Source organism: Plecotus auritus (genome assembly GCF_963455305.1).
Source record: "Plecotus auritus genome assembly, chromosome: 11".
Classification (NCBI taxonomy): domain Eukaryota; kingdom Metazoa; phylum Chordata; class Mammalia; order Chiroptera; family Vespertilionidae; genus Plecotus; species Plecotus auritus.
Genome location: NC_137777.1, coordinates 53,026,644 through 53,052,088, shown reverse-complemented (window position 1 = coordinate 53,052,088; position 25,445 = coordinate 53,026,644). Strand labels below are relative to the sequence as shown.

General features: G+C 44.9%; 1 pseudogene across 1 annotated transcript; it reads right to left on the bottom strand.

The window, feature by feature from the left end:
* Positions 1-21,186: 21,186 nt before the first annotated feature.
* LOC308236672 (pre-B-cell leukemia transcription factor 2-like) lies at positions 21,187-22,372 on the bottom strand (annotated as a pseudogene). Its single transcript has one exon. The product of its transcript is annotated as a pre-B-cell leukemia transcription factor 2-like (transcript).
* Positions 22,373-25,445: the final 3,073 nt, after the last annotated feature.

The following is a 25,445-nucleotide window of genomic DNA, read 5'->3' as shown; positions in this document are numbered from 1 at the left end:
AGCCAACCTGCGGAGAAGGAGAGCCAGCCAACGGAGTCCAACGTCTGAGTGACTTTTCCCAAGAGATGGTCGCAGACAGAGGTGACTGACAAGTGAGAGATTCCAGCAGCCTGTGAAGGCTGAGGGGTCAAAATCACAGTACGAGACCCCACCCAGACTGCAGGGGAAGAGGAGACCCTCCCAAGTGGCCTCTGCCGGGAAGTGGGAGTGAACCAGATTCAAACCAGACCTCAGGAAATGAAGCCCCACCCCCCCACCCCCCCGCCCCGCCCGGCACCCAGCCCCAGCTTGGGATCACACCATTCCGGATCAGACACAGGTGAGATACGGTCGCCACTCTTCCCAGGTAAATACTTCCCAAAGAAAACGCAGATGCTTTCCTGAAGAAGCAACACCAGCCTTCACTGAGATTCTCTATAACTGGCAACAGTGAATACACACTAAAAAGGTAGCCTGGTGCTTGCCTCAGCAGCACGGACACTGGAAACAGTTGATGTGGCCACAAACCAAAGGAACAGAAAAACTGAAACACTCACATGAGCCTGAAAGAGAAAGGTTGCCTGTGGTAATGTCCTGGTGCAAGTGTAGCTGCTACAATATCTGTCTCTTCTACCTGATCTTAATTAGAAAAAAGGATAAAAGCAGCAACAAAAAAAGTAGCTTTTCCATTGCTCAGTCTATCCAATGTCAGGCAGGATCAAAGGCATGGTTACTGTATTGGTTCCTCGCTGCCATTACAGGTTAACACAAGCTTAAGGCTTAAAACAAAGCAAGCTTTCTGGGCTAAGACCAGGGTATCAGCAGGTGGGGAGACTTTCTAGAAGCCCTGGAGAGAACCCCCTTCCTTGTATTTTCAGCCTCTCGGGGCCCCCATTCCTCACCTTGTGGCCCCTTCTTCACCCACGAAGCCAGCAAGGAACCCAGGACCCTTTCCACATCACAACTCCCTGTCTTTTCTGCTGGCCCTTCTTCCACGTCCGGTAGGGAATCACATCCTCAGGTCGGGCGGCCCAGATCACCCAGGATAGCACTCCCCAAGGGAAAAGGAGCCAGCAGCAACCTAATTGCCTGCGCACTCTTCACGTCCAATTACCATGGGAGCAAAGGGTTTATGGGTCATGGGGAATAGGACAGGGACAGTTTCTAGTGGGAGCAGGGCCACTGTTATCCTTCCTACACAGATACCAAGGTAGAGACATTCAGATACTTGCTGAAAATTGATTAATATTTGTGAAACTTAAATATGCATACAAGCATTTTTCATTAATCCACTATTCCAACCCTGGAAGATAGTATGAAGGACCCAAGCTCAGCCTAGGCCAGGAGGAGAAACTGAGGCTGTACAGCGAGCCACCCTGGGGGCACATGGACTCCCTGGATTTATACAGGAGTCATTAACAGGAAGAAAACTCAACAATATTATGGGCACGTGCCTGATCCATCACACCAGAAAAACCAAGATGAAGGCTGCACCCTCAGGGGAAGGTCCTGCCCCTCCCTTGACCCCAACATTACTCTTTCTCCAACCCAGGAGGTTCAGGCATCAGGGCAGAAGACCAAATACCCTGCCAGGACCCCTACCCTGCCTGGAGGCCAGGATGGCCACTCCCCAGCCAGCCTGGAGGCCAGGACTCCACCCCTATCCCTGCCAGCCAGAGTGGCGCTGGGGGCTCCCCAGCCCCCACACCAGGGGCACCAGCAGCCCCAGCAGCCCCAGCAGCCCCAGCAGCCCCAGCAGCCCCAGCAGCGCACCTCTAAGCTGGGCGGCCCGAGGTGGGACCGGCAGCGGGTGGCTAGGGGGGTCTTCAGTTTCTTCCTAAGATTCACATGTTGTAGGCCGTCCCCTAACAAGCAGCCTCTCAGAAGCACAGGAGTCAAGCCAATGTGATTTTTTAAATCTGGGACGGCCAAGGCAGAGCCACAAAGCTCAAGCCGCACCCCCTGCACTGCAGTGCCGGATGTGGGGGTGCTGAGCGCAGGGAGGCGGCCATGGGGTGTGCAGAGAGCCAGAGGCCAGGCCCAGCGAAAGCTGCGGTGCGAGCGGCGCCAGGTAAACACGCTGCGTGTGCAGGTGCGGGGCTTGGCCCAGCGGAGGAAGGAGGTCCCCGCAGGAGGGTACCCACAGCTCCGTGCCCTCCCTCACAGCAGCCTCTCCACAGCGCCTGCTGCGCCTGAGCCTGGAGGGCGGCCTGGGGCCCCCGGGGAACAAGCGGGGGGTGTGTGTGGGGGCGGCCCTCTGTGGGCCCCCCGGCCCCCACCTGAAGGAACCTTCAGACAGGCCTGTTATCCTGGGCCCCCGCCATGCCCTGCTCTGCCTGCCCCATGTTTATGGGGTTTTTGTCAGAGTGTTTGGCTCTCTGCAGTTTTGTAATGAACTGGATGCTCCAAAAACACGAGTGGGATGCTCTGTAGTGAGGCAGCACCTGGATGGACGATGGGAACTCCCACAGCAAGGAGGGTGGTTCCGCGGGCGGGCGAAGGCTGCGCCCAGCAGGCAGGGCGTTCCAGACCCTGGCTCAGCCGTGGGTGAGGCCCCTTCCAGCAGCTGGTTGCGGGTGCTCTGTGAGGTCAGCAGGAATCCTGGCTGTGCTCACCTCACTCTGCGCTGGTGGTGTTCTCAGGATTGGGGAGTCGCAGGCAGGCCTTCCCCCAGTGAGTCAGGCTTCTCCAGTCCTGCAGGCCCAGGGAGCAGCGAGCCCAGAGCAGAGGGCAGGCAGGAGAGAACTGACAGCGAGAAGGTGAGCAAAGGCACCACTCCATGGCCCGAGCTGGTGCAGACCAATAGTTGCCAAATGTGGGAGACACGCTAGCATGGGGAATGGTTTACCTTCACTCACTCCTTTTCTACTGCTCCTCCTTTCTCGCCAGAGCTCTGGGTTCTCGGTCTGCATCATTTTTCTTTTCTCTGAAGAACTTCTTTTAACATTTCTTACAAGGAAGGTCTAGTGGTCATAAATTCAGCTATTTCAGTATCACTGTCTCTATACACCTTCTGTGGGCTAGGGGCAAGTTGGAAATTTCCCTGGTCGAGGTTAGGGAGGTGAGTGGGATTTAGCCAAGCAGGGGACCGGGCAGAAGCACTCAGATGGGAGAACAGGGAGGAACCTGGACGCGGGAACCTCCGCCTTGCTAAAGCCTGGCAGGCTGTTCAGTGCCCGGAGCCCAGGTGTGAGGGGACACAGCCAAATGATGAGTCTGGAAAACTAATCACAAGACAGATCACAAAGGGTCTGTCATTGCCCAGCTCCGGGTTTGGATTTAGTCCTGAAGGTAACAGGGAGCCATTCATCAAACAAAATTCAACTCATCATATGAAAGTAAAAACGGGGAGAGGGCAGGAAAATGGCTACCAGTTCCCTTCGTGTTCTCCATGGAATAATCAACTGCCAAGAGATCAGCCATGTGTGTCCTTCTGCCACGTAGAGTGATTTCAAAGCACCATGGCAGTCAGGAGTGACTGTATCTGCTACTCCACAGTCACAGGGACTTTGGGACAGCATACAATGGTCCTGTGGGAAGAGCATGCAACTTCAATCACAGGCAGCTAAAATATTTGAAATAATTCATGTCGCTTTCTAAGCCCTTCAGCTTGGAGGAATAACCATGCATATCTCCACCACCACTGGGCACAGCACCCTGGGAATAATTCTCTGGAGTGCACACGAGGGGTACCTACAAGCGGTTATTTGAATTTATGTCAGCCCATCTTACAACAACTAGCGTTTCCCTTTCAGGACGATGTATTTGAACGTCTCTATAGAGTGTCAGTCCAAAATTGAGGTGCATGTCTATAACGTTAAATGGTCACTAAATGCCTGGTATGGATCAAATCTAGTGCCTCAAGCAACATTAGTTCACTTTTTTTACATTATAAATGGAAATAAGAATTGACATTTGAGATAGATAGAAAAGCTTTGAATCTAGGCTCTGCCACTTACCTGCAATATGACCCTGAGGATGTCAATTTTTATTAGCATTACTTTCTTGGTATGAGAAAGGAAAAAATGCCAAGGTCCCTGATCAAATAATAGGAATGATATAAATCAGTACTTCATTAAATGTGTCTTGAATGACAGACACTATTAGAGACTCTAGACATAGTATAAGTGGAGATTAAGTGTAGTATTGTGGTGTCCAGAGAAAGTTTATTGAAGAAAGAGAAATCACATACACACCATGCCTCACTAATTCTTTTCTAATTTATGCCAACTTATTAAGGTCATACTGTTATGAAGAGAAAATGGATTAAGAAGTTGCTGAACAGCTGACTAAATTTTTAAGAGGCTGAAGAGCTACTACAAAAGAAGACACAGAAATTGTTAGTCTTATGCAAGTTACTGTTGTTGCTGCAAAACAGAACTGGCTGGATGTGCTCTTGCCATGAGCAACTACCTTCCCAGAGCCAGTGTCCCCCATGTGAGGTGAATTACACCCCGCAGGGCACAACTTACTGCATTCTTCTTAGGCACTGGCCAGAACCCCTGAAGAAAAAATTGCTGTGTGCTACTGAATTGTCAATTGTTTCCTGTAGGATTAATGTAACAAAAAGACACTTGTATATCTACTACCTTTTTCCTTATAAAATGACCTAGAGGTTGATATTTGTTTAATTAACAATAGAAGTAATGCACAGAAAAAAATGTATTTGGCAAGATTACAGGATTGATACTCTTGCCTATAAAAACAGCACAAAGAACCTCCAGAGACTGATTTCTGTAAATGTGCAATTTAAGATAAACTGGGGAATTAATTTTGCAATCACATTTTAATTATCAAAAAAGTATATGCGAAGTTCCCCAATGGGCAAATATTAGGAATGTGATAATCAGACTTCTGAAATACAATATACAACAAAAATTGAACCTATATTTAAGCTCCTTTTCTTCTGAGTAATATGTACCTATGAAATATTACTACTTTATCTCCACCTTGATAGGAAGCTCTTGATATAGTTGATGAATTTTTGCTAAAGCTCAGATAATAGCACATTATTACTTTTCTTACTGTCAACATCGCTTTAAAATACTTTGTCATTGTAACAGCCCTCTGGGGTCCATCCAGAAGAATTTCTTCCAAGTCCATCCATTATGCAGTGAGAGAACACAGAAACAATTTCTTCTGCATCATCTGTAGATTCTTATTGACACGTTTGAACAATCTTAGTATAAAGAATTAACAGAAATCAATTTCTATTCCTATTTTGTTTGAATTATGTTACTCTTTAACATTTTCCTGTATGCCCAATCAACCATAATTCTACAACTATCTTCATATCAATGAGAAAAAAAAAAAAAAAACTCAATTGAGAAACTTGGGATCTTAAAGATTTAGCACTAAGATAGTCAGAAATCCAAGAGTTTACTCCCTCTCAGAAAAATAATTATTTTACTCATGTATAATGTGATTATTCATTCATCTATTCATTTAACTTTAAAGCATCCTATAATAAATCTTTATTTTGAGCCTACTGTGTACCAAAAAGTGGGCTAACATTTAGAGGACCTAAGGAAGAATAAGCCTTGATAACTTCCTTTAACATTTTTATAATCCATTAAAGCAGATCTTAAACTTTTTTATTGTTAATTCCAAATCTGTATTTTATGTACAATTGGTCCTTATCTAGATTTTAGTCATAGTAACGTTATTAATAGTAACATTATAGTAATAACTTACATATTATATAACCACACTTAACTTTTAGTAATTATAGTAATTAAAGTTAAGTTTTAAAACAGTCATTAAATACAAAATAATTATTAAATAAATGATATTTTATTTTTTATTAATTTTTAGAGAGAGAGAGGACAGGAGAGAGAGAGAGAGAGAGAGAGACACAGAGAGAGACATCAATTTGTTGTTCTACCCATTCATGAATTCATTGGTTGATTCTTTTTTTTTTAAAATATATTTTATTGATTTTTTTACAGAGAGGAAGAGAGAGGGATAGAGAGTTAGAAACATCGATGAGAGAGAGACATCCATCAGCTGCCTCCTGCACGCCCCCTACTGGGGATGTGCCCGCAACCCAGGTACATGCCCTTGACCGGAATCGAACCTGGGACCCTTCAGTCCACAGGCCGACGCTCTATCCACTGAGCCAAACCAGTTAGGGCAGCCGTGGGCAAACTACGGCCCGCGGGCCAGATTCGGCCCGTTTGGCTGTTCTATCCGGCCAGCGGAGCCGAAAGAGTAGAGGGTTCTCTTGCTCTTCCCTCCGCTCCTTTACTTAGAATTTATATTAGTTCACACAAACACTCCATCCATGCTTTTGTTCCGGCCCTCCAGTCCAGTTTAAGAACCCATTGTGGCCCTCGAGTCAAAAAGTTTGCACACCCCTGGGTTAGGGCCATTGGTTGATTCTTATATGCGCCTTGACTGAGGATGGAACCTATAAACTTGGCATATCAGGACAATACTCTAACCAACTCAACTACCCAGCCAGGGCCCCTAAATGAATATTTTAAAACACAATTTATCCATGTGATAAAAGTTTGTTTTTATAAAATACTAGAGGCCCAGTGCACGAATTCATGCACGGGTGGGATCCCTTGGGGTGACCGTGCACGAATTCATGCACGGGTGGGATCCCTTGCTGGTGACCCAGCTTGTGCCTCCAGCCTCACAGCCACAGCTTGCACCCCCAGTCTCGTGGCCCTGCAGCCCCACCTAGCACCCCATCTTGGCCTGGCACCTACCCCTTACATCCCGCTGGTCACTGTCTGTGGGTCTATAGGCAGGACAATCTGGCCCCTGCTCGCACCCGCCTTGTCCAGGCGCTGCACGCTCACCTGCTCCACCATCCCACTCTCATCGGGGCCCATCAGGACCTGCATCACCTCCACTGCCACCTACTGCCAATGTCAATGCCTGCCATGTTCCATGCCCCTGGTGGTCAGCACACGCCATAGCGAGTGGTTGAACTCCCAGTCATGGGGACATTTTGCATAGTAGGCTTTTATTATATAGGATTATCGCTAACATTTTAAAATTAAAAAATTAATGACTATTTCATTATCTTAGTAAAACATAAATGATGAAAATATGGTTTTTTCGGTACTCAGTGTGATTTAACCACTGAGAGCCACATGTTTTGAATAGCCCCTTCAAAAAATAACTATGAACACAAATATCATGTTTGAGCTCCTGACATTTGAGCAGATATTGAAGCAGTGAGGAATTAATTAACAGGCCTTTCATGTGGGTTTCACTTTGTCCTCAGGAAGATGATGTTCCTGGACCAAAGCCATCTCAGGTGGGCAGAAAGCCAGCATCAGGCGGGATCCTTCTCAGGGAGAAACATTTTGAGACATACAATAATTTTCCTTTTAATCTTCCTAAGTGGTAGTTACTAAGCCTCAGAGGCAGAGCTCCCATCTTCCTTTCTAGGAAAGGAGGTTCAATTAGAGTATTGTCCAAAACAGAGTTAAGTAGAAAGCAAAAATTTGACAAAAGAAAAGAGACACATGAGACCTGAGATCATGTTGTGCAAACCTGAGTTTCATATATGAGAAAAAGAAAATGTAACAGAAATCATAGCACAACAGAATATGGAAATAGCTCCCATGTAAATTACCAAAATCTAAGTCATTTATACATGACTAGAGGCCCGGTGCATGAAATTCGTGCACGGGGGTGTGTGTCCCTCAGCCCAGCCTGCATCCTCTCCAACCTGGGACCCCTCAAGGGATGTCTGACTGCCATCAGGCCTAAACGGGCAGTCGGACATCCCTCTCACAATCCAGGACTGCTGGCTTCCAACTGCTTGCCTGCCTGCCTTCCTGATTGCCCCTAACCGCTTCTGCCTGCCAGCCTGATCACCCCCTAACCACTGCCCTGCCAGCCTGATTGATGCCTAACTGCTCCCCTGCCAGCCTGTTTTCCCCTAACTGCCCTCCCCTGCAGTCCTGGTCACCCCTAACTACCCTCCCCTGCAGGCCTGGTCCCCCTCAACTGCTCTCCCCTGCAGGCCTGAGTCCCTCCCAACTGCCTTTCCCTGCAGGCCTGGTTGCCCCCTACTTCCCTCCTCTTCCAGCTTGGTCACCCCTAACTGCTCTCCCCTGCAGGCTTGATCACCCCCAACTGCCCTCCCTTGCAGGCCTGCTGGCCTGATTGCCCACAACCGCCCTCCCTTGCAGGCCTGATCTCTCCCTACTGCCCTCTCCTGCTGGCCATCTTGTGGCAGCCATGTTGTGTCCACATGGGGGCAGGATCTTTGACCACATGAGGGCAGTCATCTTGTGTGTTGGAATGATGGTCAATCTGCATATTACTCTTTTATTAGATAGGATAGAGGCCTGGTGCATGGGTGGGGGCCAGCTGGTTTGCCCTGAAGGGTATCCCGGATCAGGGTGGGTGTTCCCTTGGGGCGTGGGGTGGCCTGGGTGAGGGGCCTGTGGTGGTTTGCAGGCCAGCCACGCCCCCTGGCGACCCAAGCAGAGGCCCTGGTATCTGGGGTTTATTTATCTTCTACAATTGAAACTTTGTAGCCTGGAGCGGAGCCAAGCCTTCTGCTTGCTCCGTGGCGGCAGCCATTTCTCTTTGGACTTATGTATCTTCTATCATTGAAACTTTGTAGCCTTGAGTGGAGGCCTAGGCCGGCAAGGGCAAGCGGAAAGCTTGGCTTCCTCCATTGCCAGGGAAACCCAAGCCTCCCTCCTGCTCTCTGTGGCAGTAGCCATCTTGGTTGGGTTTATTTGCATATTCGCTCCTGATTGGCTGGTGGGCGTGGCTAGTGGGCGTGGCTTGTGGGTGTAGCGGAGTGATGGTTAATTTGCATATTACTCTTTTATTAGATAGGATTAAAGAATGTAAAATATCAGCAGCAAGTCTTGCATTAGATACTAAGTTAAACAATGAATGTAAACATTTATGTATTAAAAGCCACCAAACATTTGTTGCATAAAGGACAGATTTAAGATGAATTTGAATGCATTTATTTATTTATTTTACACTCAGTTTTTTTGTTTTGTTTTGTTTTACTTTCAACATTCTGTATAGGTTTCAGATATATAGCATAGTGGTTAGAAAATTATGTACTTTTCAGAGTGGTCCTCCTACTATTTCCAGTACCCACCTGGCCTACTAGAGACCCAGTGCATGAAATTCATGTGTGTGGGGGGGGGGGAGTTCCCTCAGCCCTGCCTGCACCCTCTCCAATCTGGGACCCCTCTGGGGATGTCCAACTGCCAGTTTAGGGATCAGGCTTAAACCAGCAGTCGGACATCCTTCTCGCAATCCAGGACTGCTGGCTCCTAACTGCTAACCTGCCTGCTGACCTGATACCCCTAACTGCTCTCCCCTGCTGGCCTGATTGCCCCTAACCCCTCTGCCTTGGCCCTGCCATGATGGCTTTGTCAGGAAGGACATCCAGAAGACATCCAGTCTAATTAGCATATTACCCTTTTATTATTATAGATTACTGACTATATTCCTTTTGCTGTAATTTATTTTTTACTTTATTTTTGACACTATTACAGATGTCCCCATTTGCCTCCCCTTTGCCCACCTCCACCTCCCTGCCTTCATCCCCCCTCCCTCTTGTCATCACCTCACTGTAGTCTGTGTCTGTGGGTTATGCATATATGTTCTTTGGCTAATCTCTTCATCTTTCATCCACTCCCCCCTACCCTTCCCTTCTGATAGCCATCAGTCTGTCCCATGCAAAGTGACTAACAAAATAGAAACAGAGGTATGTATAAGATGAATTTTGGAGTCATTATTTTACTAAGAAGATTATAGAACATAGAATTTTCCCTATCTTCGAGCCCAATTCACCTGAGGAATTATCTAAAAGTTTAGGAAAGATCTGATCTGTTGCCTCCATACTGTTTATACCTTGCAGTAAGAAGTGATCTTCCATCACTGCTGAGCTATGGATTCTGGTTAATTCTGCAGTGATTAAAATGCATTACATGATCGTTAATGCACTAAGTGAATTCTTGAATTTCTAATGTAAATTTAAATTCAAAAAAAAATTAAATAGAATACTACATAAGCTAATTTTAGAAATTCTGAAAAGGTTTTCAATATAATCTGCTATTTTATATCTTATTGAACATTAATCTGTAGGTTCTAATATTAAATTTTGAAAGACTAAATGTAAAGAAAACAGAAATTCACTCATCCAAATTCTTTAATAATTCCAATAGGTCAAGAGAAATAAATAAAAATACCTTACTTATTTCCTTTAAATATCTTTTATAAAGGCCTTCATATGATATATAAATACTTAAATGGTTTTTTAAATGTAAAACTAATAGTTTTCATATATTAGGACACAAGACTGACTTTAAAACTATTATTTTAGAGCAGTTTTAAGTGCACAGCAAAAATACCAGGCAGGTAGAGACTTCCCATATCCATCCTGCCCCACACATGCATAAACGCATGTCCTCCACATGAATTTGTCTGATGGTTTCATGATTGAAACATGGCTATGCATTTGGCAAGAATACCACAGAAAGGACACTGTGCCCTTCTCGGTATATCATGGCTTGGAGCTCATGGTGCCAATATATCTTGTTACTGAGATATTTGGTGGATCTCCTGGCTAACTTGGTATCTGCTGGGTTTCTCTACTTGGCTACTACTTGGCGTTGTAGTGAATAAACATCTTGGGTCTTATATCTGAGTATATGGATATATTGTTTCTCCTTGCACCTTTTCTCACACAAAAGAACCTGGCTTCTCCCTTCACCTGCTCTTTGAGTTGCCCCGAGTCCCAATGGCCATGTCCAATGACCATGGCCACGTTTCTTTATAGCTTATACCTTTTTGGCTCTAGGTTGTCACACTTCCATCGCACCTGGCTCTCAGTAGGCTGCTGAGCGCCCCTGGATGTCTATGAATGAATGAAATCATTCAAAATGGCCAAAGGGATATGTAGTCAACATTTTTGAAGTTTTATATTTAAAATATATTTAAACTTACATTTGAATATTTATCTATCCCTCACATATATACAAATGCACTAAGTAGCTATGAATGCCCCTTTGAAAATTGTGAGCTATTGAGACTTGCGAAAGAACATTGTGATTGCTAAAATCACAGCACAGGTGGGATTTAACACTGAAATGAGCTGCAAATTGCCCCATCTGGTTGATGGGACCGTGGTTTTTCCTGAAAACTCCATGTTCTACTTTCTCTTTTGCGTGTTAAAGTGGACAGATGGACTGTGTACTATGCCTCTCCCGGTGGCCACGGATGCCTCGGGCAGGGCCTGAGGTCCGCAGGCGGTGAGCCCCGCAGGCGGTGAGCCCCGCAGGCGGCTCCTGGCTGCAGGGCTCCGGGCTGCCGGTGGCCCGGGCCTGGTTGGTGAGGGGCCGCTATGGCCCCCGCAGCGTCACAGGAAACTCAGGCTGGAGGCCAGCGGTCTCGTCCTCTCTGCTCTCTGATGCTCACTGTTGCTCATCGCTGGGCCTCTCCAGGGGCTCTGTTTCCATCACTTGCTTTGTGGGGTTTTTGTCTCTTTTAGACAATCATCTCCGGACTTCATTATTTCTCTGGAGCTTGGCGGCCTGGATGTGAAAAGCTCTTTGAGCGTCCTTTCTGTCGATCCACAAATTGGCCTTTCAGTGTTGGTGAGGAATTAATTGTCCTGAATCTCCCACACCGTGTCGGAGGATTGGGGCCTTGCCTGGTCCACAGGCATTTCCCGCCTCATGAACCCCAAATACTTCCCAGTTCCCTTCTGCGCACTGAGCTTCCTCTTCCCCTTTACTGCTCTTTGCTGACAATTGCTTGGTGTCATGAATTCTAGTCTTGTTTTGAAAGGAAAATCCACAAATTTATACCGATTTTCTGCCTCTCTCCATGCAAACTCCCTCAATCCTTTTATTTCTGTATCATTCCCACTGCTTTCTGTGCTTTTTACCCAAACCTGTTTGCCAGTCCTTTGTCCGCTATCCAGCAATGTTGTTTGATACTTGACTGCGTCCCGTGACGTTAATCTGGCTATTCTGATACTGCATTTCCCTTTGAAAACTTATTTCCTTTATTCCTCTGCCTGCCTGTGCTGGCCGTTTTCATTCCAGGCCGCTGTCTTCCTGCAGCCCCTCCTGCCTCCCGGGTGCTCCGGAGGCCTCCGCACTGCCCGCGGAGCTGTGAGTGTGGACTCTTCTCAGTCTGACTTTGGTGATAGTTAGAGTCTAGGAGTGCTGGCCTCGCCCTGCTGGGTGTTTCATTGAATCACAGCCGTGTGTTTGTTACAACTTTCCATTTAATGGTCTTCGGACCAAGCACCCTTCCTGTAACCCTTTCTTTGCCGGGCGCCCTGCCTGCGTGCACACATCTGTGAGGCTGCGTGCGTTGTGCCCCGGCCTGGGTGGGCGGAAAGATTCTCTTACCTATAGCTGCAGGTTGTTGTGAAGAGCAATCCGCTCACTCCCCATTTTCAGCTGCATTTCCCCTGTCAGTGCCCCCCACCGTTCTAGCAACAAGACATAGTTACTGGGCTTCTTTCTCCAGTGCTGAATCCGGAATCCAAAATTTAATTTGCTATTATATTTCTTAATCTGTGTACAAGAAACGTCCATTCTTTCTCTCCCAAAACGTTTGAAGCAACCGCCTCTCTGCCTGTGTGCCTTCTGACTTCTAGAAAGACATGGGGGGACCTCGCACCCGAGCGGTGGCTCAGGGAAGGGGTGCAGCTGCAGCGGTGCCTCCAGCGTCAGGGGCAGCTGCCGCAGGCAGAGGGCGGACATAAGGAATGTGTTCTCTCGTGGTGAACACATGTCTAGCTGTGCGTTTTCATACTAATGGGTACAAACAACTTACAGTTAATGGGCCTGCTAGGTCTATAACCTCCTTTTGAATTCTAGACGCTTTATTCATTAAATGTATCTTTTTGTGCGTTTATGGGTTTTTATTGGGGGGGGGAAGGTGTGCTTGTGCCAGTTTGGGTACAACTACTGTTATATTTATCCATAAATGTTTATATTTGACATTCACTTCACTGGAAAGCTATTCAATAAACCAATAAATGTGTTCTGTTTTGCCAATTTCTCATTGATTTGCTCTAACTAGACATCTTTGAATGATAAGTTTTAGACTTTGCCACATAAAAGAGTTTTAAAAACTCAAAAAATAATTTATCTGGTTTCACTTCACAGTGAAGCGCAGTAGCTAATTAATTATTAAAAATATATTAATATATACTTTTAATCAACAACTGAATAGCAGCCTGCTGTGCTAATTATTTTTGGGTACATGAATACTGATTGCATTTTCTTAATTAAACATTTTTCTTAGTATTTTTTACACTTACATAGTCACTGAATCATGTCGAGTATCACTAGAATTTACTCTGTTGTTTCTAAAACTTAAATTTAGAAATACAAGTAAAAATACAATTTTTCCTTCTGTAATATCCACTGAGTAAAATGTAGTACTAGAAAATATAAATACATCAGACTATATAGAGATATAGGTCAAATTGATTGTTTTTAAAGATGTTTTATTGATTTTATTGAGAGAAAGGAAGAGGGAGAGAGAAAGGGAAAATGATGTGAAAAAAATGGGCTGCCTCACACATGTACCCCAACCAGGGACTGAACCCACAACCTGGGCATGTGCCCTGACTGGGAATTGAATCTCGATATTTGGTGCACAGGACGATGCTCACCAACGGAGCCACACCACAGGGATGGGTCAATTAATTTTATTAGATCCTATTTCTAACAGGTGGTGAAAGAAATAACTGACAAACTTCTGCTATGACATAAATATATGGAATAAATAATATTTTCATCAATTTAACAAACATTTTTGTAAAAATAATTTGTCTAGTTGTTGAGGATTCAAAAATGAAATAACATATCTGTTAACCGCACTACACGGATGTTCAGTAACAAAAAGCTAACGGCAGTGGTTTTGAGACTGAAGCAGGGGTATAGACATCACAAGGATACAAAATTGTGCTGAGGAACTTTTTGTGCTGACAAACATGAAGGTAGTTCTACATGGATGTGTAACATTGAGTTTTTTAAGTGTGAAATACAGTATAGCATGTTTCTATGCTGGTGGAAATGATCCATTGGAAGGGGGCTATTACAGAAGCTAGTTGGAATAATTATTCGAGCCATATTTTCAGGAAAATTAAGGTGTAGAAGCTAGTCCACCTAATGAGAGCCTAGCTGAGTATAGAAAAGAGGGTTGTCCAAAGTAACAATGACAAGAGTGAGCAATGCCACGAGGAGAAGGGAAGAGTAGCGAAGAGTTGTTAAGAATTCAGGGAGATGAAATGGATTTGGCAATTCACAGAATTCCTGGGAAGCACTGATGGGTAATTGAGGTTTCTTCCTGAGAATCACTGATGGGTAGTTGAGGTGTCTCAACTCTAGAGTTGTTAAGCTGCCTCTCTACAAGGGCAGATGGGCAGAGAGCCGACTTGAACAAGGGTTGTATGGTATTTTTGTCAAATGAAGGAATCAGGGAGTGAAGGACAAGGAGATGTTAGGATGACCTTCTGGATGAATCTGGGGCTGTGAGGGAAGCCCGGGTCCCTGGTGCCAGAGGGAAGCCAGTGCTGGCAGCGGGGGAAGGAAGGCCCACTCTTGAACAAATTTTGTGCATCGGGCCTCTAGTATCCTGAATAAAGATGGACATGAAGGTGTGTGCTGGGGAGGGAGTTAGAAACAGTGAGCAGTTGGTGCTCCTGGAATATCTGGTGAGGGTTGGAAAATGGTAGCAGTTAGATTATTGGAGAGGGCTCTAAGGTAAGGAGATGGTAGGATGGCACAGGGTTGGAATGGAGGTTTTTGAGGGATTCCAGTTTATTGGTGTGGGCTAAGATGATTATAATGGGAAGGGGGACAAAATCTTTGGAAGAAAAGACCCTGAAGTCCAGGCTATTGGAAACCTACAGTAGTGAACTTGATGTCAAAATCCCTGAGAGATGAGTGTGGGTCATCTCAGGGCTACACATGATGGTGATGAGCAGGGACAGTAACGTACTGATTTATGAGTTTATTTCCTAACAAACCCCAAATATTGAAATGGGAAAAGAGATAAAATAACAAAACAAAACAAATGAATAGAGTTCGTTTTCAAGAGATCTGGAAATACAATCAGTTCTATCCTTATGCAATATGGTGTTGATTCTAGCACATGAAAAGAAAAGGTGGACTTAGGAATAAACACCATATCTATTTTTAAGTTAAGAAGAGGAAAGAAAATTCCCCCAAGAAGAATTTAAGAGTCTGAAGAAAAAAATTAAGTATAAGAAAGAGAACATTTTTTATCAAAACATAGAAAGTGCTTGAAACTTAAAATCCAATCCTAGGCCTTTAGTAATTGAATATGATTTAAGATTTCAGGTAAAACTTCCATTGTTTCTAGATGTCTCAAGAAAAGTGAAAGGGCCTGGCTGATGTGGCTCAGTGGCTGAGCGTTGACCTATGCACCAAGAGGTGTCCAGTTCAATTCCTGGTCAGGACACATGCCCGGTTGCAGGTCCGGTCACTGGGGGAAGTGAGCGGGGGGGTGCAAGAAGAAGCCGAAGGGTGATGCTTCTTTCTCATCAATGTTTCCATCTCTCTCTCCCTCTACCTTCCTTGCTCTAAAATCAATAAAAACATACTTTTTAAAGAAAAGTTAAAGGGCCTATGATACCACAAAGTTTCCTCAAAGTGTCCAAATATATTTGCCAAGTTCTGCATACAGTTCCCTTAAATACATAAGGTTATTTTAAAATTTTTAATCCACCTAATTTATTAATGCAAAGTCCACAGCCAGAGGCTAACAGAAGAGCAAGACATGGCTCATGTTCCTGTGTGCACGTCCTTAGCGTTGCAGCTCAACTTGTTTCTGCCACTTGCTGCTGCTTCATAATCTCTTCAGACTTGGTCTGGTGGTTTCCACTGCTCACGTTGTTTTTATAAAAAAATTCTGCTCTTAAAATATTTTTAAACAGCCATAGCATTTATAATACACTATAGGGAGCTTTATGGGAAGACTGAGAAATAAGAATGTGTTATGAATAATTTATATGTAATGATTTCCAAAACAAGATTATAAAACATAAACTAAAAATAAAATGGTTTTGTTTGGCCTAAGATAAGACCAAAAAAAAAAAAAAAAAGTTGAAACAGAGAACTTGTAAGCAATGTAAAGTTATATAAACCAGTAAGAAAATACCCACTTTCTAGTATGCTATTTATATGTCCTGACCATAACAACAGGAACAGAGATGTTTATTCATTTCCTGTAATTCAATATTATGGACATTTACTTCAGGTTTTCATTAAGCATATTAAAAATAACAGGGAGCTCTGGCCGCTCTCCCTTCATTGGTTGGTCGACATGATGTTGACCAATGAACTGGCCTAAAGGTTGCCAGTTCAGTCCCCAATCAGGGCATATACAAGGGTTGCAGGCTCAGTCCCTGGTAGGGGGCATACAGGAGGCAGCCAGTGGATTTTCACTCTCTCTCCCTCTCCCTTTCTACAGAAAATCAATAAAACAATAACGGGAAGATAGATGAATTGATTGGAACACCTTTTCTGGCCTTAGTTGTTGAATCTCTGGGGGCCTCAAAGTACCTGAAGCTGCATGCTGTTAGCAAAATGAAGTCAGTATGTGTGACTGTAAAAATAACCCCAGGAACAAATACATCTCTCACTCTAACAAACAGCTCGGGGAAGCCAGCCCAGAGAAATGAGGTTTCCTGCTGAAGAAATGAGCTGTGGGAAACGGAAGCCAGGCTGCAGGTGTCAGGCTTGGGGAGCGGCTGAGGGCAGCGACAAGTACAGGGCAGAACTTCCTGTCATATGCCGAATCCTTCATGCTGGGGAGACCCAGGGGCTGCGAGGGCTCTATGTGTGATAATTCTACTGTAAAATCATCTCTTCAATGAAAAGTCATCATATGATATTAACAATAATGCTAATAAACTGCAACTAAGAGATTTTGTCTTTTCAAGCAGGTTATGGTCTTAGTTATTGAAATGAAGAGAGGATATTTGATATAATTTAAAAGTGACTCATTAAAACAAAAAGAGTAAGAACAATAATAGGGCAACTATTTATTTATTAAGGATTCAGGATATGCCAGATGGTGTTGATTTGTGTTTTAAGATGAATAGTTTTGTCTTGTACGTATCATAACCCCATGAGATAGGTACTGTTATAAGCTATGTTTAACTAATGTGGACACTGAGACTTGAAGATTTGGAGAAATTAAGTAAATTGTTAACTATCATATTACAGCTAAAATCTGGTAATATAACAACCCAAGTCTGAAACTGTGATCTTAATCACTGCACTTAATTCATGCTGATGTGTCTGTCAGATTACTTTTTCGAAAGATTTTTAAGATTTCTGACTGCATAATAACTCTCCCCTTTCCTTGATGTGGTTAATATGAGCTATAAGCTATTCCATATTGGTCCAGAAATAGAAAACTGTTTCTTACAATAAAATTTTGATAGTTATCTTCAGTAATGTGAGACACAGCTAGAGGTTTATTTGCCTAAGCTGCTCAGCTTAGCCAATGTACATTTTTATCTCTAATGTGAAAAAATATGTAAGTACTTTATAAATCTATTCTTACTTTTAGCCTGTTTAACTTGTTTGGAAAATGGTACATGAGTTCATTTGTTTACTGCATAACCGTCTTTACCACTTCCTTAAATTTGTTTTAAGGAATACTTTCTTTGAAACCTGATGGCTTAACAAAAGGTCCTATGTTCTACAATTTGATAAGTAAATTTACTAAATAAATTAAAAGAATAAATTAGTCTCTTTCTTCAATTTGATAAGTTTTTGCAGTCTTTCAACCAATATTCAGAAATTGCTCTCTTAGAGCTAATTCCTGTGGGTTTCATACTAACAATGCTACTACTATAGTTCTTTTTACCCTTGCCTCTGATTCATGGATTCATAACTTTCAGGAGAAACCATCTTAATGGCTGAATCCATTACAGACCTTTATCATGTGCTCTTCCCTGTAGCCTTTGATACGTTGACTACTCCCACTCCTTGGAAGAATTTCATCCTTGGGATCCATGTCACTAACTCCCCTCATGGTCCCTCCACCCATCTGGGAATTCGAAATACCCTTTCTGATATGCTCTTTCCCTGTCTACTAGTATGTAATATATTTTCAGAACTTGAAGCTTCTATTCTCAGTAGACTCATACTCAATGAGAGATACAACCTGCCACCTGCGGAATAAATCACTGATATAATGTGAAGCACTACATCTGCGTCTCCTTCCCAGAACTCTGTTGAACTCCAGCTCAAGGTCCTCTTGGACGTCTTCACTGGGTGGACAAAAAAACAATCAAATTCAGTGGGCTAATCAATGTCCCCTCCCCCCAAAAGGAGCCCCCTTTCAGATCATGACCCAACCTTTGCCCACACCAAGCCCACGTCCTTTTTCTCATTTCCCATGGGAAATGCCACCACCCTGCCCAGTTAAGTTAGCACCTGACTATCACCAGTCTCTTCAATGATGTCTATTTACCTAAAAGGATCATGAAGGTTCTTTATTACGTAGTTCTTTCTCTACATGGCCTCCCATATATCTTGTGTTTGACATTTCTACCTTATTGTATATACTACTTGTGGTTCTTCCAGTGGTTCCTGTCTTCACAGTGTCCAAGCTACTCATTTGGCCCATAGCACTCATAGCAGTCCCTGCCCCAACACTGCCCACCCTTTATTTATCCCGTATCCATGTCGCTTTTATTCATCACCATTAGTCCATATTAGAACTTCTTTCTATAGAAAATACTCCTTGATATTTGAATACTGATTCAGGTGACCTTTTGAGATGGAAGTTTGTATTTCACACTTAATTGCCTGCCAGATGCAATGAAACTGCCTTTTTAGCTATTATTATTCCTTGAGACTCCCATGTTTTTTAAGGCAATAGAATAAATAGTTCACCATGGAAGCTTCAGGATCTGGCAGGGCAAATTTTACAAAACTGGTTGACCAAGTTACTAAATAAATTAAAAGAATAAATTAGTCTCTTTCTTCAAACAATGTGTAGATTGTATATATATATATATATATATTCTGATGAAAAATAGATTCTGATGAAAAATAGTCTTATAAACAGCACTGAAATTAATATCAGGATTTAATTTTTCTATTGCATTTTAACAGTGAACTGGGTAATTTATCCCATCTTAGAGGCCTTTCTTTAAAAAAAGGAATTCAGTTTACCAAATCCTTGTGTCCTGTTGCTAACATCCTTACCAGTGTTGAAAGAGCCTGTTGTTGTAGAGACTTGTCATCTCAGACAAGCGTGTCTATGTTCTATGTCCATCCCCACCAGTTAGCCAGCCTGCTCAGCATCACTTTAGTCCTGAATTGTCTTGTTGGAAGAATATTTACTCTTATCTTGATTACTTACTACACAAACACATATTGTTTATTGTTAAATTATTTTTCTGATGACTTGATGGTTAGGATTTTAGGTAATTATGACTTCTTTAGACTTTTAACATAAGAAATTCTCATTAAAAGCAGTTTGTGTCAAATATTTAGAAGAAATCTTGTACACTTTTTTCTAAATAAAAGAATGCCTTGCTTTTTTATATAAAACTAGAGGCCTGGTGCATAAAATTCATGCACAGGGAGGGGGGAGTACTTCAGCCTGACCTGCACCGTCTCCAATCCGGGAGCCCTCGGGGGATGTCCAACTGCCAGTTTAGGCCCGATCCTAAACTGGCAGTTGGACATCCCTCTCGCAATCTGGGACCTCTGGCTCCTAACTGCTCACCTGCCTGCCCTAACCACTCTGCATGCCTGCCTGATCCCCCTAACTGCCCTCCCCTGCTGGCCTAATCCCCCTAACTGCCTTTCCCTGCCATCCTGATCTCCCTAACTGCCCTCCCTTGCCAGCCTGGTCACCCCTAACTGCTCTCCCCTGCTGGCCTGGTCACCCCTATGAACTTTCTTTTTTAATCTTATCCCCTTCACACACAATTGTATTTGACTTCCTTATTGGCTTCTCCCTCTCACACAATTTTTCTCTCTCCTTTATGTAACACTTTTTCCTACTGACTCATCATTTATAAACTTTTCTTTCCTCCTTATTTCCTATTTCTGTTCCATCATCCTTCTTCCCATCTTTCTCCTACCCTCCCTCCCTCCCCACATTCCTTCTTTCCTTTATCTTCACCCCTGCCCTATCTCCCCTTTTGCTTCCTCCCCACCTTAATTTTTTTCTTCACTTCCTCCCTTGGACCTGCTTTGCTCCCTGCCCCATTTCTTCCTTCTTCCCATTCTCCTTTTAAGCTCTACTGGCTCCCCTTTAAAACTTTTATTTCCTCCCTCTTTCTCTCTCATCCTACCTTTCCCACACATTCTTCTCTACTTCCACTGTTTTAATATCTATCTATCTACATGCCTATTCACTATCATTTATCTTTTTTCTTTTCTGACTCCTACTTTTAAAATCTGTCCCCAGTACACAACTATACTTGATTTTCATTATAGCTCCTACAGTTCACTCATACATCCTCTTTCCTTCTTTAACTCTGCTGTCTGCTGACTCCTTATAAAGTCCTTCCCTCCCTCCTTCCCTCCTTTCTCCCCCCCCCCCCCCCGAGCAATTCTGTTGGTTTAAGATGAGCTGCATATGAGGTAATAAAGCCGTCTGGAGGTGGAGGGGTGGGAGGCCCTGTGGCATAGCCAGGTCATCTGTCCAGAAGTTGTGTCCCCATTTTTGGCATCTCTGGTAGGGCAAGGCTGGCATCTCCACAGATCCCAGAGCAGATAAGGGGTGGGGGAGAGAGAATGGGTGAAACCAGAGAGAGAGAAACAGAACAGTTGTATATGTGTCTGAGAGAGAATGTACATGTGTCTATAGAGAAACAACAGTTGTGTATGTGTCTATGAGAGAGAGGAACAGAATAGTTGTGTATGTGTCTATGAGAGAGAGAGAGGATCTGAAAGATAAGGTTCTGGGTGTGTTTCTGTGTAAGAAATGGGGAGAGAAAAAGATTGAAAAGAAGGGAAAAAAGGGGAAACAGACCCCACCTTCCCCTTAGGGGACCCCGTTCTCCTCGCCATGTAGTCAGCAACCCCAGCACTGAGTCGGCTGGGGTAGGGCAAGCCCATTTGTCCTTCTCCATCTTGTGCTTCTCCTGTGTCTGGGGCTTGTCCTCTGGATGCCTTTGTCCTCTCCTCAAGAGTCACCTCGTGAGCCCCCACCCTGTGGCCCTGAGGGGTGAGATCAGTTGGAAGTGTCAGAGTGAACGCTCCCTGGTCCTTCTGTTGGGGATGTCACTGAGGACGGGGTCACAGCCTTCTGCCTGCCGCCGTGTGCCCTCATTTCCCCAGGGCTGTACACTGGCCTCCCCCGAGGTTCTCTCCGTAGCCCCCTGTGCCCACTGAGTGTCAGAGTGATTCCCCCTGGGAAGCAGGGTAGGAATCTCCATTGAGCCCGGGCAATCCCAGAAACATGTCTCCGGATCCTGAAAGATTGAAAGAGCTGCCAGAGCCTGCGGAGGAAGGGGGTGCTGGGGAGCTGGTGCAGCTGTGGCCCCCCCTGGGTGACAGACAGGGCGGTCTTGACGGCATAGATGTCTGCCTCCTCTTATAGCAAATCCACTTGTTGCCAAACCAGTTGGAGACCTGCGAGATGGTGATGCCACAATTCCCGGCGAGCTCCTCCTCAGCCTCCTCACTGGGATCCGGGTTACTCGGGTGGGAATAGAAACACTCATTTAGGACCTGGGTGGCCTGTTTGCTGAAGTTCCGGCGTTTCTGTCTGGCGTCCAGGAACCGGAGCGAGGATCATGCCGGCCTCGCAGGTGCTCTGCTTGAGCTGCATCTGGATGGCGCTGGCCTCACGGGGGATGATGCTCACCATCCGCTCCAGCTCCTTGGCTGCCACGGCCCGCCTGCGGCTCTGCTCCCTCAGCAGGTTACATGCCTGCTCAGACCTCTCCATCTCCCAGTGGTAGATGTGGCGGATCCGGGCAAGTTTGCTGCGATAGTCCGAGTGTTGGATGGAGTTGTCAGGGGACACGCCGCCCCCGGAAGCTGCTGCGGCTGCAGCTGCTGGTGCTGAGCCCCCTGCCCCCCTTTCTCAGGCCCAGCCACGTCTTCTGCCAGAAGCATGTTGTCCAAGCGCACAAGCTGGGGGTCCACCGGCACCTCCTCCTGGGAGCTTCAGATGCTGAGGTGGGTCTTCTCCTTGATCTCACCCAGGACGCTAAAGAGCGCTGGCTCCATTCGGTGGCAGTTTAGGGCCTGTTTCTTGGCCTGGGCCTCGTCCAGGCTCTGGTCTGTGATGGTCATTATCTGCTGCAGAATGTCCCTGCTGTCTTGCTTCCCTCGGCCTCCCAGGACCGCCCCCTGCCACTCCCACCAGGAAGCTCACTAGGACCTCCAGGCTCCCCAACCCCCAGCCCCAGCCCCCCCCCAGCCCCTGCTTGGAGGGGGCAGCCACAGCAGCTGCTTGTCCAAAGTGGGGGGGGGGGGTCCTGACGTCCCCTCCCTGTTCGGCCCCTCCCCCACCTGGTTACTTCCCCCAAAACTTGCGGGGGCTGCTGCTCCCTTCACCCCAACCCCTGCCCATCTCTCCGTCTCCTGGCTTCTCTGGGGGTTCACCCCAGCTCTGAAGGGAGACCTGGGGTACTGGCTGGGCCCCACATGGGAGACCCCATCCCCCAGCAGTGGAGAAAATGGAGCTGGAGAGAGAGGAGGCCCAGGTAGGGGGGTATGTGAGAGGGAGGGAGGAGCCCTCCTTCCCTCCTCAAAGATTCTGTTTGTGGGGGCTTTAACCCCCAGCCCAGGACTCAGCCCCGGGCTGGTGTTCACTGCCCCCCCTTCCCTGGCTCCCTGCTGCCATCCTGCTCCCATTCCCTGCCCGGGAGGCCGGACCCAGCGAGGGTGGCCGAGGCCAGCGTGGCCCAGGCGCTGTTGCCGCAAAGCAGGAGCACCTCTGACCATCCACCCCTTCATCCGGGGACCCACCAACGGCCCACACCAGGTGTCTGGGTGGGGCTCCCTGCTCCGTGCCGCCTGCATCCTGCCCCTAGCTGGATTGTTCCCTTTCTGTATTTCTGTTTCTCTTCTAGGCCTACCTTCCTCTCCCTTTCCTTTCTTACCCCCTCCTATTGTATCTTATCCTACCCCAGGCCTTGCAGCTGCCTGAGCAGAGGGCGGGGACGCAGCCTGCTGATCTGGTCGTGACCGTTACGGTGTAACAGATAACTAGCATATTCCTCTCTTATTATATAGGATAAACACAAATATGTGAGTTTACACACACACACACACACACACACACACACACATATATATATATATATATATATATATGTATTAACCTCACATTAAATAAATGTTTCTTTATACTCTAGCTTCAAATATTTCCAGGTCATTAAAATGTAAGTGTTACAAGCATTGTTATAATAGAATTTCACAAATACTTATACTAGTAGTTATTTATAGTGTTTGGGATTAATTAAACATGGCATAGAATAAATAGGAAGATTGATAGCAATAAAAAGGAGTATTTTATTTCTGACATCTAAAACTAGGTAACAAAACTGCTCTCCAAGGACACGGTCAGCAGTATCCATGCAGTTGGAGTCCGGATCCCTCTTGACCGTGTATGTAGAAAAGGAAGATTCATAACAGTGTGAACATAAAAACCCAACCCTCACTTGTGAGACTGTAAGTAGCTACTCCTATGATCTATCAAGATTTTTTTTTCTGTTGAGCATTTTGTATATTTTATCAACTCAATTTTCCCTAAAGAAACAAAACAGTTTTCACAGAAATCAATTAAACAAAAGTTAATTTAGTGCAATGGAAGGGCTGATTTGTAGAAGCCTGACAAACCAGTTTTGTGATGTTGGCCATATTTTTCATGTGCCCTGAGCCTCCATCTCCTTAATATGAAGTGAGAGTGTATCACCTACCTCCTTTGTAATGTGAGAATGCAACTGATAGTGTGTACAAATTAGGTACTTTGATGAAACTTTCTCTGTTTTTTTTTTTCTTATGTTTTTTCTTATGGAAAAGTTTGTGTAGAACTGTATTAAATTCTATTATTTGTTTTTTTAAAGTTTTGTAGAATGTATCAGTGAAGCCATCTGGACATGGAATTTTATTTGGAGGGATATATTTAATTATTCCATTTTCTTAATAACTATTGGGCTATGAAGTCATCCATGTCATTTTAAATGCCTTGATTAATAAATGACATACAATGAACTGCACATGTTATTATTGTACCCTTCTATAGATAGATGATAGAGAGATATAGATATATAGATATAGACATAGATATAATCTGTGAAACAGTCAACAAAGTAATGCAGGTATAACCCCACACGTGTTCTTCGTGCTGACAATGGTTTCTAGGCCTGCGCCTCCGTTAGTAAGTAACTCAAATCTCCCCTGAAGTGTTTCGCACCTGCACTTCCTCCCTATGCCAGATGCTCAGACCTTTGAGTATAGTTTGACATGAAACATGCAGAAATGCTGGGAGCCACCCTGAGGGAGTTCTTCAGGTGGCTTGCATTTTCATCCCTACCCCACCATGTAGCAGCTAACTTCATTCTCTTGATCATCCACTTCAATCTCCTTAATCAACGTTATCTTCCTTTTTGGTCTACTGGTAGAGTTCAGTTAACTCACTATTGTCACATGTCAGTCTCAAGTCTTAGTTCAACTAAGTATTTTCATGCTTTCTTGTTGCAAGTTCCGGAATCCAGGTTGAGAAATGGAGCATTAGACACAGTCATCAGAGGCAGCTCTCCCATGCCCGCCAATCCAGTGCTCTGGCTCCAAAAGAAACAGCATCCTCTTCTGGGCCCACTCAGAATAATATGCAGCTCCTGCTGCAAGAGAGACACCCAGCCGGTACAACTGAGTCTACCCAAGTGATTATATCTTTTGTATCTTGTCTATCAAGGACGGGTATATCTTTTGCTATGAAATGACTACTTGCTCAGAGGCAACACTATCAGAAATGAAATACCTTAGAATGAGCTTCTTCCAATCCTGTGCTAGCATTACAAGTGAAAACGGCAAATAGTGACGGCAAATTCAAACCCAGAATAAGTATCTGTACTAATGTGAACAAATTATTGTTTTCTCCACGATAGACGTCACTAAGTAAAATCAAACTCAGTGGCCAGCTGTCGCCCGCCCATTCCCTCCACTCCACTTGTGATGTGTTTTTAATATTCTCCTTGGATGTTGCTGCTGGCTGGGTGGGCGGGCTTGAACAAAGATTTTAGCAGTTTCAGGTTGTTTCCACATGAATATCAATGGGCTTCATTCCAGGAGCTCTGGGCACACGTGAACCGATCCAAATATGGAAATGTTGATCAGGCACTCAAACTCTTGTGCTGACGAAAGATCATTGTTTGGCCAGAACTCAGCTTTTCTGTTTGTTGGTGCAGTAGTTTGCGTTTTGTGGACCTTCGTGGGTTGTCTGTGAAATCAGGGGCACCATGAGCAGTTAGTACC